Source organism: Dipodomys spectabilis, unplaced genomic scaffold (assembly GCF_019054845.1).
Source record: "Dipodomys spectabilis isolate Male_0828 unplaced genomic scaffold, ASM1905484v1 ptg000004l, whole genome shotgun sequence".
In the NCBI taxonomy this organism is placed as follows: Eukaryota; Metazoa; Chordata; class Mammalia; order Rodentia; family Heteromyidae; genus Dipodomys; species Dipodomys spectabilis.
In genome coordinates, this window is record NW_024870681.1 from 9,426,819 (window position 1) to 9,444,561 (window position 17,743).

A 17,743-nucleotide genomic window follows, 5' to 3' on the forward strand; every position below is an offset into this window, starting at 1 on the left:
ATGTTTGTGCATTGAATGCCGAAAGACGTTGTCAGAGTCATCCATGGGCAGGTCATTTCAGCCCATGGGATGTAGACCCTCAAGGCCATGCTATCCTGACTATTCTACCTTAGGTTTGGCTCTTCCCTCCACCTTGACAGAAGCCAGAGAAAATAGAGGACAACAGGAAGCCTGTCATGTTTCTAGAAGACAATGCTACCTCAGTAACTGGTATTCAACTTACATATAAATCAGAGTCCAGAGGGCCAACCATGATAACGGGGAACTTACAGATTAATATGTAAATCCATTATAAACTAGGTGCTGATGGCTCCCCCTGGTAATTCTAGCTCCTCAGAAGGCTGAAACCTGAGGATCGAAGCCAGTCCAGGCAGGAAAGTCTATAAGCCTGTTATCGCTATCCACAAAACAAACAAACAAACAAACACAAAACCAGAAGTAGCTCAAGTAGCAGAGTGTTAATCTTGAGCAAAAAAGTTCAGGGACAGAGTCCAGACCCTGCGCTCAAGCCCCAGTACTGGCACAATTTTTTTTTTTTTTTAAATCACATTATCAGAGTATTTTAAAAAACAAACCAACTAATTTTACAGAAATAAAAATCAAATCTACCATTTACACTTTCTCATTTTTCTTCTCTCAGCTGTTTGACTTCTGCTATTATCACAAACTTTCCTCCTGCTCCCCAAATTTGTTCTAGGTCTTACTATGAATTATCCTATTTCCTTTTTTTTTTTTTGGTCGGTCCTGGGGCTTGAACTCTGGGCCTGGGCCCTATCCCTCAGCTGTTCAGCTCAAGGCGAGCGCTCTACCACTTGAGCCTCAGCACCACTTCTGGTTTTCGTAATGGTTTATTAGAGATAAGAGTCTCACAGACTTTCCTGCCCTGGCTGGCTTTGAACCGCGATCCTCAGATCTCAGCCTCCTGAGTAGCTAGGATTACAGACATGAGCCACTGATGCCTGGCTCGAATTATCTTATTTTCTAAGAAATGGGTTTGCTACTAATATCTCAATTCTCACTGAAAACCAAAATAACAAAATTCAATGTTTACAATCACTTCAAAAGTTCACGTTTGCATTATTAATTTTTCCTTCATTATATAAATGATTTGCAGATAAGACATTGTAAGATGATGGATTTCAAAAATTAAAATGAAACTGTATCTGTACACACAATTATTTTATTAACTCTGAATGGTTTAAATTCACACACTCAAAGTCTTGAATAAAAAAAGCAAAATTCATTAGAATTATCAATCCAATAAACAGAAGAAATTAGCCGTTTAGACATACTGTTTAGACATTTTCATTTTATGTTTTAAAAATACATCGATGGGGATGGGGCTGGGAAGGTGGCTCAGTGGTAGAGCGCTTGCCTTGCATGCTCAAGGCCCTGGGTTCGATTCCTCAGCACCACATAAGCAAAAAGAAAAAAGCCAGAAGTGGCGCTGTGGCTCAAGTGGTAGAGCACTAGCCTTGAGCTGAAGAGCTGAGGGACAGCGCCCAGGCCCAGAGTTCAGGCCCCACGACCGGACCAAAAAAAAAAAAAAAAATTACATCTATGGGGATGGTTCTACAACTCTGAACAAGTTAAAGGCCCTAAACCACACACACAGAAAGGGTGAGGTTTATGGCAAGTGAATTGTATCTCAATAAGGCTTTTGTTTGTTTGTTTTTGGTGGGTCGTGGAGCTTGGACTCTGGGTTTAGGCGCTGTCTCTCAGCTCTTAAGCTCAAGGCGAGCACTCTACCGCTTGAACCACAGTGCCACTTCTGTTTTGTGGTGGTTTATTGGAGATAAAGAATCTCATGGGCTTTGAACCGTGATCCTCAGATCTCAGCCTCCTGAGCAGCTATGATTACAGGCGTGAGCCATCAGCGCTTGGCTCTCAATGAGGCTGTTTTTAAAGACACATCTAACCAGTCAGTAAGAAAATCCTGCTGGGAAATAATATATGCATTTCCCCCCTTGCTCACCCCATATTTAAGAATCTATACCAAGCCGGGGGCTGGTGGCTCATGCCTGTAATCCTAGCTACTCAGGAGGCTGAGATCTGAGGATCTCGGTTCATAGCCAGCCTGGACAGGGAAGTCTGTGAGACTCTCATCTCCAATAAACTACTCAGAAAAAGCCGAGAGTGGCACTGTGGCTCAAGTGGTAGAGCACTCGCCTTAAGCACAAAGAGACTGCTCAGGGGCAGCGTCCAGGCCCAGAGTTCAAGCCCCAGAACCAGCAAAAAAAAAAAAAAAAAAAGAGTATAAACAAAAGCAAAACAAACCCAATGTTCATTGTAGCCTAGATACGTTGATGCCATCTGCTAACAGTATTTTCTAGGCTGGAAATTTAAGACTCCAATTCTGATTTCTGTTGAGCGTAACCGCGGTGCGAGTGGTCAGACAAACAGAGGCCCCGTAGACAGGGGTCACTCACCGGGGGTAGGCAGCGGACAATGCAGTGGATCCGTGGCCAGCAAAGGTGAAGGTGAGAGGTCGGCAGTTTGGGTTCGAGGAGGAGGAGCGGCCGGGAGGCGGATCCGCCCTCCGAAAGAGAAGCGAGGGGATCCAGCAGCTCCGGAGACGGACGAATCCCTGTTGGGTTTCAGCACCAGTTGTAGGGGTCAGAGACAGGAGGCCTCCACAGGGCTCAGGTGGCGACGAACCGCAGGCCTGCACCAGAGGAGAGAACGCCAACGGGAGAGAGATTATATAGGAGGGGGCGTGGTCTCCGCGGGTGCGGAAGTGACCTCAGAGCCAGGGGGACCTCTCATTGGGCAAAGGAGGCGTGGCCAGGGCGGGTGAGGAAGTGACCTCAGGGGGATGAGGAAGTGATCTCAGAGCCTGGAGTTCTTTTGCTGACCCGTTACAGGTGCTTTCTGGTAAGGCCGTGCGCTGTCCTTCACAAAGAGGAGGGACTTGGAAGGGGGCTGTTCGGCAAACCTAACAAAAGGGTTGCGTGAAATTCCTACTGAGGCCATGATGACCATAAGGCTTAAGGTGTGATTTGGCACATTCTGTCCTGTATTCCCATTTTAAAGCATTCCTTGTTATAGCTTTCATCTGATTTTTTTTTTTTATTTACTTGCTAAAAGGATCAGGTTACACTCCCAACATGATATTTCTTTGAAGTAATCCTGGAGAGAAATATAAAAGTTACCCCAGGACCACAAGATAGATTTGAACTCACTTGATGGCTTTTGAAAATAAATATTGCAGGCACCTGCCACTTGGATTCTGAAAGTAGTAGTTAGAAGAGTCATGTTTGTCTGGGGGAGGGAGGGAAGAGTCCTAATAGCATCAAAGAATCTTAAAGTCAGAGATAATCTCATTAAACCCACTGTCTTCCCTGATGAAGAAACCAGAGCCCTACGCAGGTTAAACCATTTGCCCAAGGTCACACAGCAAATTAGTGAAAGAACCAGACAGACAGTAAGTCTCCTGACTCCCTAGCCGGCTCTCTCTTCCTATTTTATTATTCCAATGAGAAAAGTCTGTTAGATGTCCTCAAGACAAAGAAAAGTTTGTATATAGCATAACCCACGTCCGGCAAGCGCTAAGAAATATTTATTTGTTCTTATTATTTTCCCCCTTTACAGACAGCTTTGTGAGGTATTTGTAAATTAATCTTATTATGAAAAAAATGGGAAGGATCAAGGAACAAACAGCAGCCACATCTTCTCTCAGACTCCGGGCCTCAGGAAATCGTCATCCACAAGAATGAGCCATGAAGTGGACCAAAATGCACTCTCAGATTGTGAACTGAAGCAGCCATTCCAAGAAGCAAGTTCACACTCTCCATCAAAAGCCTTTAAGAGGGTCTCCCTAGGCGAAGACTTTATGTCTGGGAGCCAATTACGTCAATATGAACTAAATCCAGAGACATACTTTTACAGAGCAATGTTCATTGCTGAATTTCTTGTCACGATTATGAAGGGACTGGTGAATGGCATAGGATATCCATTTGATGACCATCATTGTAGTTAATCAAAGAAAAGTTAGAAGAATTTAATGCAGAACATTCCATGTGATATAGTGTGACATTTTAGAGGGAGAACATAAAATTATATGCATATGGGTGTATATTTGGTATACTTTAAAAAATCAAAATTAAAAAGAGCAATGTAGTGGCTTTCTTTGGGTAGTAAAGTAGGAGTGTTTTTCTTATTGTGATAACAAGGAAATTGTTCACTAATTTTCCATGCTATTAGTGGAAATAGGTCATTGTTCTTATAGTAGAAAAATGTCTAATAAATCTTATTAAAGCAAATAGAAAAAAATGAGCCAATAAAAAATGTCAACTATGGAATGCAAATCTACCATGGAAATGAAGTCGAAAGTGGCTCTGGATTCAGATAGTTCCAGCTCCATCAAGTTCTCTAAACACCATCATTTCTCATATTTTCTTTTTTTACAGAATCACATCTGATTAGTATTTAACACAACCTATAGTTCTTTGATGGTCTAAAAAATACCATTCATTCCAGAGCATATGCATCCTTTCTTTCTTTGATTTGCTTAACCAGATTGCACCAATTAGAAACAAAACCACACAGGTGTCTGGACTTAAGGTGGACAGAGAGGCTCCTCTGGCTGCTTCCCATGGATTTTCCTAATTTCAATCAGTCCTCCTTTCAGGACACGAGCAAAGCCATGTCTTCTCTTTGTACCGTGCAGCATCCGAAGTGGCACAGGCCCAGGAAAGGCTCTTAATCCCTCATTTCACCAAACCCCAAATGAACCGGTTGTCTCATAGATCTGAAACACTTCCAAGGTAATAACAATTATCTAAAAGAAATAAACGGTGTTTGGAACAAGAAAACAGGTCCTAGTGAACTAAGAGGTCAACATGTTCTTCACTTAAGAAGAGAATTTGTTAAGAGGATTTCAAAATCCCCAAGTCTCACCTTTAGAGAATCTCCCCCCTGTTGCTTATATTTGGAATAAGCAAGCCAGAGAGAAGAATGCGTTATTCCCTGTCAGCGTGATTCATGCTGCCACATTTGAAATGCAGTGGAGCCTTTCCCGACCAGATCTCAAGAAGACAACCATGAAGGCAAGCTGACAAGCCTGCGCTTCTGCTGTCAGAGATTTGCACATCAATCAATGAGACTCCATATGGCATCTGTTTTCAGTGATCATGTCACTTGCCATCAACATCACATTAAATCCTTGCAGTAAAAACAGGTTCTTTTCCCCATATTCGCAAGCACATGATCTCTCCTTTCTTCCCCGGGCTTCTCACATAAGGAAGAAAAACAGTGCAACAGTGTCTCCTACTGCTGACCGGCATGGTGACACTCATAGGAGGGGCTGCTCTACAGATAGGAATAAACACTTCGGCAGTATTCAATTTCATGCCAGTGTATACTTTCTCTATATTTAACTGAAATGTGCTGTAAATGTTTGCCTTATGCTCTCTCTCTCTCTCTCTCTCCCCCTCTCCCTCTCTCTCTCTCTCTCTCTCTCTCATATCTGAGAGTGCCAGTCTTGGGGTTTAAACTCAGGGCCTGGGCGCTGTCCCTGAGCCTCTTTGTGCTCAAGGCTCTATTACTTGAGCCACTTGAGTCTCATGGACTTTTCTACCCAGGCTGGCTTTGAATCATGATCCTCAGATCTCAGCCTCCTGAGTAGCTAGGATTACAGGCACAATCTTGCTGTATTCTGGCTTCTGGCACTGACACCTGGCTTCTCATCCATTTGATTTTTTATAGGTTCACCCTCACACTTGCCCCTCACCATTCTCATCCTCAGCCATACAAGACAGCTAGTTAAGTCTGTAGTACTGACAGAAGGATCCAAATTATAGAGGTCCAAGAGAGGATGGATGACTGGTGTCAGGATATATTCTTATGGTTTCATTGAAGCATCCCATGGGAATTCACTCGAGAAGAATGCCCCTGAAACCTACAAGAAGACACGTTTCCTCTTTGGTATCATTTCAGATCCTTGATGTAGGAAAAAATGCATGCCTGGGAGCAATTGCACTCGGCCTAGATGCAATTTTGTGAACCCCCAATGATAAAAAGAAGTTGTGACTTTTGACATGACTGAATCAATTCTGAGGTATGATTTGGATCAATCAGTTACTACTTTTCCCCAGATAAATCCAGTATGCTTATATGCTTACCATATGTCAAAAGAATGCCTTGGAAATCTCATGAGTGAGACAATTAGTTTCTTTTCAAAAAATTGGGGAAGGGGGAAATTCATGTGGAAAAGTGAATGTTGGTTCTGATGCTCTCCCTTCTTCCCCAAATTTCTGGCCACTTATCTCATCATGATGAAGTGCTCTTGACTCATGTATGGGAAAAGTTGACTAGCAGGGCTGCACCGGTCTTGGTTGTTCAAGTCATTGCCTTTGAGTACACCACTAGTGGGCTGTACTTGTGCTCAGTGGAGAAAAATGAAATTGAAGTCCACTAATGCTTCCTAGTGCTTAAGAAGCAAAATAGCTGTTTACTATAAGATTGACAATAGATCTGGTTTTATATCTTTACTATGGTCTATACCATCCATGTTCTATTTGGGCACATAATTGTGTCCGGTCTTGAATCATTCCCAGATTGTTGCTGAAGTGTGTGTGTGTGTGTGTGTGTGTGTGTGTGTGTGTGTGTGTGTGTGTGTGTGTGTGTGTGTGCATGTGCGTACTCAGGTACACATCTGTCCATACTGGGGCTTGAACTCTGGGCCTCAGATTTGCTTGGCTTTTTTGTTCAAGATTGGTACTCTACCATTTGATACACATCACCACTTCTGGCTTTTTGCTAGTTAATTGAAGATAAACCTCTCAGATTTATCTGCCAAGGCTAGTATAGAACTGGGATCCTCAGATCTCAGCTTCTTGAGCAGCTAGGTTTATAGGTGTGAGCACCAGCGCCCAGCTCAGATTGGAATGTTCTTGCTATAGTCCTTCCTTGAAATGATTTAAAAATTCTCCCTTGATGCCAGACATCTGAGCAACAACAGTAACAAATTATATCATATTGTAAAAATCAATTTGTTAATATTTTTGTAGCACTTCAGAAATTCAAAGCTATATGCATCGTAGTGGGTAGCAACTTATGAGATAGTCAACCTTTTCTAATTTGAATCTGTATAAGCACAGACACGTTTTCCTTCTGGATATTTTATTCTTCCTTTTATTGGCTTAAGCATAATACTAAAAGTTTTGATGACTCAATTTGAGTAAAAGATTTTAGTTTGGATAAGAATTATCATTCCATTTAGTAGTGTCATTTTTCTCTCAGTACCCAGAATTTTTTTCTTTATTTTAACATGCTGTTTTTATGCTTTGAGTAAGAAGACTGCTAAAGGTAAACACCAGAGCTAATCTCTAGTTTAGGAAAGAATTGATCACTGTTTAATGTTGTCTTTCAGCAAAAACACTCTAATAAGATAACCAGCCCTACAAGGGTAGAAAGTATTATTTCTCTTGTATGTACAGTTAAACCTTCCATTATTTTCCATATTAATAATTGTATTTGCTTTTGTAGTGTACACTCTCTCTGGATCTCTAAGCTCATTCCTATTAGAATACTTCATAAATAACATTCAAGGTCCCCAAAGGCACACTGGCAGAGAACATTTCCCTCCTTTTTTTCTAACATTGCAGGACCCAAGCATATAATGAGATTATAAAATTATTTTAGAATGGAAAGCTAGGTGCTAGTGGCTCACACCTATAATCCTAAATACTCAGGAAGTTGAGATCCGAGGATCAATATTCAAAGCCAGCCCAGGCAAGAAAGTCTATGAGACTCTTATTTCTAATTAACTAGCAGAAAGCAAGAAGTGGCTCATGCCTGTAATCCTAATCAGGAGACAGAGATCTAAGGATCTTGGTTCAAAGCCAGCTGGGGCAGAAAAAATCGGTGAGATTCTTATCTCCAATTAACCATGGGGAAACTGGAAGTGGTATTGTGGCTCAAAGTGGTAGAATGTTAGTCTTGAGCAAAAGAGCTCAGGGACAGCACCCAGGCCCTGAGTTCAAACCCCAGCACCTACCCCTCCTCCCAAAAAACAAGAATTGGAGGTGTGGCTCAAGTGGCAGAGCACCAGATATAGCTTAAACTACATTCAAGACAAGGAGTAGAAAATAATGAGATAGTAACTTTAAATCAATAATAGAATACAATAGAGAAAATAATTTGAAATTGATTTTTTAAAATGAAACCTTTTAGGCATGGCTCAAGTGGTAGAGCACCAGCCAATGAATGAAGGTTTCAGATCAAGTTTGAATCTAGGTCTTGGAAAAAAAAAAAAGTCTTATTTACTTTGCTGAATACGAGGTTTAAGGCTATCATTAATATTTTTCTGTAAAGAAAGAGTTCATTCTACTTTTCTATCCTCAGTGCTAAACAAAAGCCTGCACAATGCAGGTCACTCAATAAACATGGGAGAGTAAAGAATTCAGTAGGTAAATGGCGCTATATACTTTATACTGGCATTGTTTACAGAAGTGCCTGAAACAAAAATGTAAAGGAAAATGTAAAAGGAAAGTGTTAACAATCTGAATCAAACATCTTTGGTTCCTTGAAATAATCTTGGACATTACTTGGGAACCTGTTGGGAGGAGGGTCAGTTGAACAAGTTACTATGGAAGAGAGGAAAACACAGCATTTAGGCAGTCAGAAGGCCTGAATAGATTCTTTGGGTAATACTGGTGAGCTTTATGCCAATGGTTCAACTTTCATTTTAAATAGCTTCTAACATTTTCTTACAAACCTCATTCATTCTTATATTTCATGCAAATGTGATTTATAGGTAAAAGATCCCATTATTTCTCTAAAGTGCATTTGACTTTTAAAAAAACAAAACAACACAAAAACCCATAACCACAGGGAAGGAGAGGAAACACATTTGGAGTTCTCACTGGGATTGGGGTAAGACTGTGCCCAGCAGTGTGTATGTGGAGAGCCATACAGAAAAGCTTGGCGTATGGGATCAATTTGGGAATAAGGACGTGTGTCTGCATTGGCATCAGGCAATTTGTTTAGACTCAGGAGAGAGGTCCTAAGTGATGTACAAACAAGACAAAAATAAGAAAAGCTGTTGGAAAAGCACATCATCATTAGATGCTGAGTAAAAGCACCACCCCGGGTTGCTCTGTACATAAAACAGCCTACCTTGTGGAATGAAAGATAAATGCTTTTCTGTGTTCTGCCGCTTGCCAATGACGTCACCCTGCGAGTACAAGAAGAGACCTCTGAGCTCCAGATGGTGGCCATCCCTGCCCTCCGGATGCGCTAGCATTTGTAAGTATAAAATTGTTTGCTCAATTCAATTGTATAAAAGCACATTGCCCTTTTCGCTGATATGGGTGGGTGAGCACACTGTTTTATCTTATTATTCTCTTCGGTCTTTGTTAATGTGTTTTTCTGGGTGATTTATTCTTTTAGAATGGTGTTCACAAGCTTTGCCTAAATAATCAGAACAGACCCTTTAGGAACCTCATTTCTTAGTTTCTAAGAGAGATCAGAGGTGTTTTGTGTATGCGTTGTTGTTGTTGTTTTTAAAACATTATTAAACTTTCAAAGATACTGCTTTCTTTCTACCAATACAACACTCATTGACTAATTCCTACCTTCTAATTAGCATACAACCAAAAGTGGAGAATTCTTGTGTGCTTTTGAAAGTCATATACTAAGTAAGTTATCTCAAAACTACTCCCTAAGATACTTTAAAATTTAGAAACCATGTGGTTCAATACCTTCATATTTTAAATTAGGAAATCGAGGTCTAGAAAGGTTAATCAAATCACCTAAAGTTACACCATCCCCTAACTGTTGAGTTCAGACCAAATCCCAGACCTTCTCTACCTTCCCGTGTATTTTCTAATATATGACACAATATGGCTCAAAAGTAGAGTGAATTTTAAATGGGATTTCCAGATGGTAAAGTTTGTTATGCTTCCATTACTTGCTCAAAAAATCTCTGAATTCTCCTCATGATTTTTCTATTTCGTATCTTAAAAGTGACACTACAAGTTTCACTCTGATGAAAATAAAGCTATCTTATCCACTTCCGAAATGGAGTTATTTTTAAAACATGTATTCAACTTTGAGATTTGCTCTGTTGTATATGTCTTCTTAAAGCCCAGATTATGGAAACACTTCTGATTTTCCCATCAGCTATAAAAGCAATACATTTGCTTCAAGATGAGAAAACAATCTATGTATTTAATCTGTTGCACATAAGAGTTCTGCCAGATATTTGGCAGGCACACAATACAAAAGGTTGATGACAGCTATCTTGCAATTTCTAATTGAAGGAGCTTTAAGTAATTGTGCTAAAGCCATGTTCAGTATGTAGAGCAATGAAGAAGCCCAGATCCTGGGGTAGAATCTTTCACTGAGGCTGTTAATAGTATCCAACTTCTCATTCGTAAAGCAGCCAGCTGCAGCCCAGTTGTAGGATGCCATATGAAAAAGAGCACATGAATTTGATACAAATGATTTATTTGAGAAAGCAGAAATCTGCTATTTAAGATTCATGTTAGCTGATTTTTTTTATTAAAAAAAGCAAATACATCTTTGCTTTTGTGCTATCACACAGTAAAATAGGAACAAGCAACTGAAACGAAACTTTGCAATGTTGAGCACATATAACTTCCTTGTCTTTAAAAAAAAGGTTAAAAATGGAATTAGAATACCATTTGGATCTTTTCCTTTGTTTAAAAATGTAAATATAAAATTCAGGAAAGATGTTTCTCATATGATTCATAGATGGTAAACAAAGAATCTACATTCCCAGTTGAGTTTTATAACAAAAAATGAATTTAAACACACTAAATTTCTTTCAAAGATAATATGTTAGTGAAGGAAAAAAGACCACAGGCTGGGAAGGTGGCTCAGTGGTAGAGCACTTGCCTTGCATGCATAAGGCCCTGGGTTCAATTCCTCTGCACCACATAAGCAGAAAAAGCTGGAAACGGCACTGTGGCTCAAGTGGTAGAGCGCTAGCTTTGAGCTGAAGAGCTCAGACCCACTACTGACAAAAGAAGAAGGAGGAGGAGGAAGAGGAGGAGGAAAAAAAATTATAAAGAAAAAAAGAGAAAAAGACCACATTAAATCTCTTAGTAAAGTTGGCTTGGTCCAGCCTATGTCATCATTAATGTATGCTTTTAAAGTCTGTACACAACTTAAAACAGGGAGTGTGTGTGTGTGTGTGTGTGTGTGTGTGTGTGTGTGTGTGTGTGTGTGTGTGTGTGTGTGTGTGTGTGTGTACTGGGGATTGAACTCAGGGTCTTTCATTCTCACTTGGCTCCTTCATTCAAGGTTGACACTCTACTATTTGAGCCACACCTCCACTTCTGTCTTTTTGCTGGTTAACTGGACATAAGAGTCTCACAGACTTTCCTCCCAGGTTGGCTTTGAACCTCAACCCTTAGATCTTGGTCTCCAGAGCAGCTAAGATTATAGGCCTGAGCCACTAGAGCTTGGCTAAAGCAGAAATTTCAAGCTATGAATTTTGACCCATTTATTAGGTCCCAAACAGAATGTGTGTGTGTGTGTGTGTGTGTGTGTGTGTGTGCGTGTGTGCGTGTGCGCGTGCTGGTCCTAGGGCTTGGACTCAGGGCCTAGGTACTGTCCCTGAGCTTCATTGTGCTCAAGGCTAGCACTCTACTACTTGAGCCACAGTGCCACTTCCAACTTTTTCTGAGTAGTTTATTGGCAATAAGGATCCAGACTGTCTTTGAACCATGATCCTCAGATCTCAGCTTCCTGAGTAGCTAGGATTACAGGCATGAGCCACCAGTATCCAGCTATAAACAGAATTTTAAAAAATGAAGTAGACATAGCTAGAGGCATCACTCAAGTGAAAAGAGCACCCATCTAGTAAGCATAGGGCCTTGAGTTCAATTCCCAGTACTGAAAAAAGGAGGGAGGGGGAAGAGAGAGAGAAAAATAAATTATGTTCTATGTGGATGACTTTTTTCTGAGAAGGTATCTACTTTGACTTTAGATATTAAAATGTATTTGCTATGGTGAATTATGATTAAAAATTTGAAAAATACTACTTTAAGATTAGAATAATTATGAAGCCAGGCACTGGTGGCTCACACCTATAATCCTAGCTACATAGGAGGCCAAGATTTGAGGATCAAGGTTCAAAGTCAGCCCAGGCAGGAATGTCTGTTGAAACTCTTATCTCCAATTAAACTCTAAAAAGCCAGAGTTTAAGTGATAGAGTGCCAGTCTTGAATGAAAAAGCTTAGAGACAGCACATAAGGCCCTGAGTTTAAGTTCCAGTACTGGCACAAAATTAAAAAAGAAAGCTAAAACTACAGTGAAACAGTTGGGATCTTCAGTGTGCCATCTTTTCGTGTGCTGGCAACTTTGCTTCTAGTTCATGAAGTACAAAGAACATAGCATTGGGGAATTGCAGACTTCACATTGTTAGTCTAGCTCTGCTCCTCTTGCTGAAGGTCGTCCATGGACATATCAAGGGGCCTCTCTTAGCTTTGGTTTCCAAATAGAAAAACAACACTTGCATATTAAGTGCTTCAGCTGAGCATAATTTCTGGCACATAGTGAAGGATCTAAATGAGATCTATCATTGTTGCTCTTAATGGGGAAGACAGATTTATTTCTCTAGCTCTGTGCTTGGCCATAATTTCCCTTGTGAGCAATAACACATTATTTTGAGATGTCTGACCAGTGGAAAGGCACCATCTGTGCCCTGAACTGAGGGACTCGCTCATTTACTTCAATAAATGGAGCCAACTCAATCTCACAGTGGCTGCTACCCTAGAGAGCTGTGTCAGTGGGCAAAGGATTAGTCTATATTTCATAACAATTTTGTTTGGGGAGGTATTTGTAGTAAGGTGAGCTAAAGTCCCTTTACTTTGTGGTGACAGGTGGTGGTCAGATGATGGTGATGATTAATTCAAAAGTGTGTTACACATTTTTACAATGTGCACCCTCTAAAGATGGTGCTAAATAGCATTTACTTCTAATTGCTAGGTTCTATCTGGAAGCTTTGAGAAAAAGTTCCTATGTCCATAGAAAATGGTGTCTCAAGGACACAAGGAAGTTTTTCACCAAATTGTGTGACATGTGTTCATCTAACTGAGCAGTGCCCCCTGCAAAGAAATTCCCTTGGGAAGCTATACAAACAGGCTAACAATTCTGCCATGGCTGAGAAACATTTTTGGAACTCTTCTATTAGAATTGCCCTATGACCCAGTTTATGAGCCATACCAAAAAAAAAAAATCCAGACTCATTAATTTATAGTCACACATAAATTTTCACCTTTCTGAAGTATGGCCCAGCTTGGTCACCCAGTTTGCCTTTGAATGGTGTTTCTACTTAAATAAAATAAATAAAATCAAATCCCCAAATGTGACTATTTGCCACTATCTTGGGCGTTTCAAAGAGAGAGAGAAAAAAATCACATGTTCTGAAGACAATCCTACAGAGAATTCCAGAATTTCAGGTGCTAGAATAACATGCTTCATGGCAATGAGCTTGCTGAAGGCAGCTCTCTTCTGGAAGGCAAACTGAGGTATATTTAGCTTTACAAGCCTGTCCATTCCATAGCAGTTACTGAGTAGTAATGATTGGCGATTTGTTCTTTCAATTCATTTGAGCACTTACCACTTGAAAGCCATTGGGCTGAGGATCTCACAGTGAATAGGACAGACATTCCACAAGACTTTATCCAAGGAGGAGGCCAAATATTAAGTAACTGTAGTATAGACAGCTGGAGCTGGAGGTGTGACTCAGTAGTTGAGTACCTGTCTGTAAGCCCACGGCTCTGAATTCAAACCCCGGATGTGTGTGTGTGTGAGAGAGAGACAGCATGCAGGAAAGTGAGAAACAGCACACTGTAATGGGAACATTATTTTCTTTCAGGAGACCTAAGCTAGTCTAGGGATCAGAGTAAACATTCTTGAGGAAACTGAAGCTGAGGTTTGAAAGAGGACTGTGACTCTTTCAGGTAGAGGGTGAAGAGTATCATGTTGCAGGAATAGAAAGAACTATAAAGTATGCCAAGAGTGTTTGGGAGAGTAACATCAGACTGGCAGAGAGCAGAACTACACAGAGCCTAATGAGGCAGGTGAAAAAAATGTAAATAGTTCAGGGCTGGGAATGTGGCTCAGTGGTAGAGTGCTTGCCTAGCATGCACGAAGCCCTTAGTTCAATTCCTCAGTACCACATACGCAGAAAAAGCTGGAAGTGGCACTGCAGCTCAAGAGGTAAGAGTGCTGGCCTTGAACACAGAGAGGCTCAGAGACAGAGCCCAGGCCCTGAGTTCAAGCCCCAAGACCAGCAAAAAAAAAAAAAAAAAGATTAAATAGTTCAGATGCATATATTGAACTATTTAAAGAACAGATAAGCAGCCAGGCGCCAGTGGCTCACACCTGTAACACTAGCGACTCAGGAGGCCGAGATCTAGGGAAACACAGTTTGAAGCCAGCCAAGGAAGACAAATCTGTGAAACTCTTAACCACCAAAAAGCCAGAAGTGAATCTGTGGCTTACCAGCCTTGAGCTTATAAAAAGCTCAGGGAGGGCTGGGAAGGTGGCTTCGTAGTAGAGTGCTTGCCAGCATGCATGAAGCCCCCAGTTGGATTCCTCAGTACCAATAAACAGAAAAAGCCAGAAGTGGCGCTGTGGTCTAAGTGGTAGAGTACCAGCCTTAAGCAAAAGAAGCGTAGGGGTAGTGCCCAGATCTTGAGTTCAAACCCCAAGACTAGCAAAAAAAAAAAAAAAAAAAAAAAAGGTGGTGGAAGAGCCCTGAGTCAAGGAGACTGTTAGAGAGACTGTTACAAAAATGACTAAAAATGAGTAGAGAAAGCAAGCAAGACCTGGCGCCGGTGGCTCACGCTGTAATTCCAGCTACTCAGAAGGCTGAGATCTGAGGTTCGCAGTTGGAAGCCAGCCTGGGCAGGAAAATGTAAGAGTCTTATCTTCAATTAACCACCAGAAAACCAGAAGTGGTGCTGTGGCTCAAAGTGGTAGAGCAGTAGCCTTGAATGAAAGAGCTCAGAGACTGCTCCCAGGCTCTGAGTTTAAGCCCCACAACTGACAAGAAAGAAAGAAAGAAAGAAAGAAAGAAAGAAAGAAAGAAAGAAAGAAAGAAAGAAAGAAAGAAAGAAAGGAAGGAAGGAAGGAAGGAAGGAAGGAAGGAAGGAAGGAAGGAAGGAAGGAAGGAAGGAAGGAAGGAAGAAAAGAAAGAAGGAAAGAAAGGAAAGAAAAAGAAATCAAGCAAGCAAGCAAGCAAGCAAACAAGCAAGCAAGCAAGCAAGCAGGCAGGCAAGGTGCAACATGCCTATAGTCCCAGCAGTTGGGATATTGAGGCAAGAGGCTTATGAGTTCAAGGTGATCTTGGCTATATGGTAAAATTTTTGTAATTGAACCGTGTCTGGTACTAGTGGCTCATGCCTATAAACAGAAAGCAGAAATTAGGAGGATCTCAGTTCCACATAGGTTTAGGGAAAAAAATTTCATGAGGACCCGCACCGTTACTCCATCTCAACAGAAATGGGGCACCATTAGGTGGGTGTGAAGAGTGAACACACCAAGCTTGGCAAAGACCTCTGAGAGCTGGGCAGAAGAAAAGAGGGAGGGAGGTATCAAGCCAGGAGGGAGGTGTCAAGCTAGGGTGGCGGTGTGGAGACCAGGGGAAGAACACATTTCAGTAGTGACAAGAACAGGCACCGCAGAGGAGAGCATGCAATCCCTGCTTCACCAGTGATAAGTGGAACTTGGGAGTCAATAGTCACCTCATTGGGGGCTGGGAAGGTGGCTCAGTGGTAGAGTGCTTGCCATGCATGCATGAGGCCCGGGTTCGATTCCTCAGCATCAAATTAGCAGTAAAAGCTGGAAATGGTGTTCTGGCTCAAGTGGTAGAGCGCTTGCCTTGAGCTGAAGAGCTGAGGAACAGCGCTCAGGCCCAGAGATCAGGCTCCATGACTGACTAAAAAAAAAAGAAAAAAAAATAGTCACCTCATTGAACAAGTGATCCCATTGAAGAATCATTAAAAAAATGTCATTAACATATTTGAACCTAAAACAACTGTACATTCATTTGTCAAGTTTTTGGCACTTTGAGTATGATCTGTTTGTGGGAAAATCAGCCTTGGTTTTCATGCATGAAGCATGTCATTCAATGCACTGTTCATAGTTCCCTGTTTCTGTATATTTTTTTTAGTAGATCAAGAACTTTGAGGTCGATGGGAGCCAGTGGCTCACCTCTATAACCCTAGATACTCAGGAAGCTGATATCTGAGGATCACAGTTAAAAATCAACCTGGGCTGAAAACTCTGAATGACTCATCTCTAGCTAACTAGCAAAAAGCTAGAAATGGAGGTGTGGCTCTAGTGGTGGAGCTCCAGCCTTGAGCAAAAAGGCTAAACAAGAGCATGAGACCCTGAATTCAAGCCTCATGACTATTAAAAAAAAAAGTGGTTGTGAAGCATTTGAGTACATAATCCTGGGTATGCACAATCCCCTTATTCATTTCTTACTCAGTTCAAACATTTAAAGCCATTTTTCATTTTAAAATTCTTCCGAAGCATTTTTCATAGAAACAGCCATTTCATTTCCTATTCACGTCGTGCAGTAATGATTTGCATATGAATTTAATTGTGTGATTACAGTAACAAGTATACCTGAGCCTGAACAAGTTGAAAAAAAAAAAAACAACCCAAAACACCAGGTTGAAAAATCACGTTAGTAATGATGTCTAATGACATCAAAAATCCATGAGTGCACTAGGCAGGAACATACTAGTTGTATGTATTCAGTGTGTTGTAGGTAGCAGGTGTGCATTTCATTAGTGCTAGCCTTGAGCACAAAGAAGCTCAAGGACAGCAGTGCCAAGGCCCTGAGTTCAAGCCCCGCAACTGACAAAAAAAATATCCGAAAGCAGGCAGGAATGGAATCCATGGTCACATGGACAACAATTCATCCTGCATCATAGAGAAGGCATCTTTTTTATTGTAATGAAGAGAAATATGGATTCAGGTAAGCTTTAGGCTTATTTTTTTCCTAACATGTTGCAAGTGAGGTAAGGTCAGGAGGGCTATCATTTATGTAGAACAGAAAAGATTGGAAGTGTTGCAGAGGAAGAAGAAAATTCTCACTGTGGGTGGGGTGATCATTCAATGATGAGGTACCACCTGGGGTAGATCAGCACTGGGCTGGACAGGTGAATGGAGGCGAATGAAAAGGTAACAAAGACACAGTCCCTAGGATTCAAATGAAGAGGGAGGCGTAAAACTATTTCAGCCAGAGCTGGTGGCTCACGCCTATAATCATAGCTACTCAAGAGGCTGAGATCTGAGGATCACAGTTCAAAAAAGCCAGCCTGGGCAGAAAAGTTCATGAGACTCTTATCTCCAATTAACTACTAGAAAACCAGAAGTGGCTCTGTGGATCAAGTGGTAGCCTTGAGCTGAAGAGCTGAGGGACAACTCCCACATCCAAAGTTCAAGCTCCATGACTGATAAAAAAAAAAAAGAAAACAACCAAAAAAAAAAAAAAAAACATTTTCAAAGACTAGAATATCAGCAGGATGGCCAGTGACTCACGCCTGCAATCCTAGCTACTCAGGAAGCTGAGATCTGAAGATCTTGGTTCAAAGCCAGCCTGGGAAGGAAAGTCTGTGAGACTCTTATCTCCAATTAACCACCAGAAAACCAGAAGTGATGCAGTAGCTCAAGTAGTAGAGCATTCTCCTTGAGCTGAAGAGCTCAGGGGCAGTGCCCAGAGCTCAAGTCCCATGACCGGCCAAAAAAA